At 44.1% G+C, this 3,943-nt stretch overlaps 1 pseudogene; it reads right to left on the reverse strand.

The window, feature by feature from the left end:
- Nucleotides 1-3,240, reverse strand: part of LOC102826743 — a 10,449-nt pseudogene extending 7,209 nt beyond the window's left edge.
- Nucleotides 3,241-3,943: the final 703 nt, after the last annotated feature.

The following is a 3,943-nucleotide window of genomic DNA, read 5'->3' on the forward strand; positions in this document are numbered from 1 at the left end:
GTAACAACAGCAATACAACAGCTTCTCTTGGAACGTCAACAAAGGGTTGGTAAAAGTCGCAACTGACTAGGCACACACAATACGTATATATCAGCCGGCTTCAGGGATTGAAACCACTTTTTAACGACTCAGTAATTTCCAACAGAAATAAGAGAAGTGTCCAGATTGCATAGCAATCAAACCTTTTGCCTAACAGAATTTGATCTGATGAAGAAACAATCACTGGTACTGCATTCAAGGACGGTGAGCAAACCACCAATATGAAAATGTTGCTCTACACACTCCTGTAATTCTGCAACAATCCAAACACCTGCATGGATACCAAGAGTTTTACATCTGAGACTGGATCTCTTGAAGGACTGTGGAGATCCTCAAACATTTAGAGCTGCACAGCCTGACACCATATCTGAATGGCACAGTACTGAGAGGCTCTTAATTGACTCATAATTCAAAAGGCAAAAGATTTGACTGTTGGGAAATGCATATGCAACCTTCATTTGTCCAGTAATTACTGAATCAAATATGTTCACAGGATGATGGAATTGAAGATCATGAAGTTTTCCATGAAGTGTTTGTAGTCCTCTCATTTTAGTGTATTTTGATGTTATGACATTTCATGAGATTTTCTGAAGCACTACTTTCTGTTGTTTGACACTCACCTCAAATGTTTCCTGTGATTGTCAAGGTGATGCTTCCAACCATGTGATTCCGTGATTTTACCTGACATGCATAATAATAAGGTGTTAACTCTTCAGAAATTTCACCATTATATGCTTACTGGTTAACTTTTCTCCATCATTAAGGTTTCCAGCTATTGATCCAACCATTCAGGTTAAATTCCATAGTTAGAAACAAACAGAATTATTAGAGGTATCTAGAAAAAAAGACTCAGCCATATTTTGCTATTCCAGCATTTGGACAATTGTTAAAATGCAATTTAGTAGGAAATACTTCTATGCGGATGAAGGATAGTAAAATACACAGATATCACTAGGAGAGCTAAGTAGAAAGGAGTTAGACAAAACACACATGTAGTATTACAGAGGGAAAGGGTCTCCGTGACCACAAGTATGACAGGACAGCTAAAATCGAACAAATAAGTTCAGGCATCTGTGAAGTTGTGTCTGCAAGCCAAAATAAACATTTTGAAGCTGAATGACTCCCTTCTTTCAATGATGGGCTTAATATTTCATTTCCTCAGGCTTCCTGACACATGGGTCTCAGTGACTATTATATCCACTATCCTCAGATTCTTCCTTACATTCTCTGAGAAAATAATGGGTAGAGCTCAGGAGTCAGAGTGTGATGTTGTAGGATAAATTCCCCAGCTGCCCCTAGGAAACCCAACACTGGGTCCCTAAGTGTGAGAACCGATGTGATGGCAGTTCACAACAACATGGAGCTCATGGAGAAATGTACATCGTGAGGAAGACCGTGAGGACCAATCAAAGTGTCCATGTCACCCAGTACTCTGTTCTCCAAGGGCTCTGAAGATTAACAGGTGTGAGTTTCTCTGCAGCAAAATCATGGCGTCAAAGTTATTATAAACCCAATAAAACTCTTAGAAGGGCACGCACATGACAAAGCCTCTCAGTGCATGAAAGTGACCCCTAAAGTCAATACAATGCTGATGGCACTTAAAGGGGACCTAGGCTTTTATGCAAAAGGGAACTGAAAGCTCAGTTTAGTGTATAAAGCTGTGTATTAGGGGAATTCCAGATATGTGAGATCCATATAGTAGGGGACCATGCCTTTTATTTAACACAGTTTTACAATTGCTCATCCCATACAATCAAGCACAGGTGATGAGTAAAATATTTTTGTTGACAAAAGGAATTTTTTAAAAAAAAGAAAATGCCATTCATACCGACTGAATCCAGGTTTCTCAAGGTTTCCATCATCACCTCTCTGTAGAGTTTTCTCTGAGCAGGATCCAGCAAATCCCACTCTTCGTGGGTAAAAACCACAGCCACATCGTCAATGATCACTGTTCCCTAAAACATCCCATACACTCTGCATCAGCAAAGCAGTACTTACGCCAACATATCTAAGAACAAAAGGTGAGGCTGCCATTCCTGGGACATTGAGAATCCACAGGTACATAACACCAGGTTCTGTGCTCTCCCAAAAGCTGTCTAGGGAACACGGATTGAATTCGTCCCTTCACTGAACCCATTCACTTCCTCACAGATAGCATCTTGTCTCAAAAACTCCCAACACCTTATAACAGTCTGTCTACAATTTTACTGTGAACAACAGCAGTCTATTCCTCTCCGTGTATGATCTAGAAAAATTAGAAAATACATCAGAAATTCAAGAAACGCTCTTGTTCAGATCACAAACCTGTTAACAAGCCATTATATGTCCTTCCATAGACCAACCCAAACCTCCATGGGCAGGAAGCACTAGGTGGGGCAGGAGAGGCCCTAACAATTCAGCGACAGTTCAGAAAGGCAGTCCTTGTGCACAGAGCTGACCACACAAGGATTCACTCCAGAGTCCCCCACTGAAGAGAACGGATACCCCAGTTCTCCACAATCACAAACCCACCACGTTCTAGTGAATTTGGGCTCTTAATAACCTTATACTTCCATGTACCACCGCGTCGGTCGCACTCATAGCAATCCTCCATAGGGTTTCCTAGGAGGGGCTGGTGGGCTTGAACCGCCAACCCTGAGGACAGCCGTGCATTGCAGATCCCAGGACGCCGATGGACTCACCATTCCCGCGCTCCACCTTCAGAAAGTCTAACAACAGATCTCCAACAAGACCCAGAGCTCCACGGATTCAGGCCTAGGGACGTGGACGCGGAGCTCAGGGAACGTTAGGAACGAATGCACAGCTAGTAGCCTCTGCGCCTTCAATCCTGGTCCTTTGTAGAGCTGAATAGCTGACTGGGCTCCTCTCACTTCTCCACGCGTGAGACCGGAAATAGAAGGGAGATGGGCGGAGTCAGTAAGCGAGTACCAGGGGGGAAACCTAAGTTACAAAAAAGTAAAACAAAACCTGAAATTGGAATATATGTTAGAACGATAACCGGGCAATGGGGAGTCCCTAAAAACGGCCCCTGGGGCCCCTGAGTACCGGATTGAGAAGCAGTTTGTCCGGGGTGATGCACACCACGTGACCCGGGGACGTATAGTCAACGCAGCGCCTTCTCGTACCCCCGTAGCTATGTCCTTGAGTCTCAGGAAGACCGGAGAAGAGAGGAGGGCGCGCTGGTGACTGGGGCACCTGCGGCTAATGGGGGGGAGGGGGCAACCGACCGACGGGAGTCAGAGTACGCACCAACCTGTCTGTGGAGAAAGAGCAAACCAAAATAAGAACTCAGATTTCCGCTTCCTTTTTTACGCCGTTTGGTGCATCCGAGAAAGGGCTCCGTGTGGAAATAAAGACGAATCAAGCCAATTGTTACCGTGGTGTTCACTGGATTCTGGTTAAGATTGTCTTTGTTCCCTCTGTGAACAAAAGCATAGGGTTTCTTCAATGAGGATATGAAGGGAAACGCGAATTTCAGTCATCCAAGATACGCCTATGGTGCAGAGATAGTTCCAAAGTTCAGATTTGACCCTTTGAAACTCTTTTACTGTTCTTGGCAGACATAGTTTTTTCACTCTTCATAAATATTTCGCTATCTTCAATTGTTTACTTCTCTAGTTTGGCCTCTGTTTCAGGGGTTGTCAATTCTTGCGTATCACTTGTCTTTCCCCAAGAGCATGCTTCACACAGGTAGGGACAGCCTAGGGGCAAGTGTTATGCCCAGAATTCAGGGTCCCCAAAGACCACCCAGGAGCCGTGTACCAATGCAAATACATAAGGGAAGTTTAATCAAGCTCCAGCCAGGTCTCTAACCTTATCCGAAGCATCAGAATAGGGAAAGAGCCCTGAATTCGTTGTCTGCAGGGTTTTTATAGAGTTTTCAAACAGCTCAGGTTTCTCAGCT

Source organism: Chrysochloris asiatica, unplaced genomic scaffold, assembly GCF_000296735.1.
Source record: "Chrysochloris asiatica unplaced genomic scaffold, ChrAsi1.0 scaffold00500, whole genome shotgun sequence".
NCBI lineage: Eukaryota > Metazoa > Chordata > Mammalia > Afrosoricida > Chrysochloridae > Chrysochloris > Chrysochloris asiatica.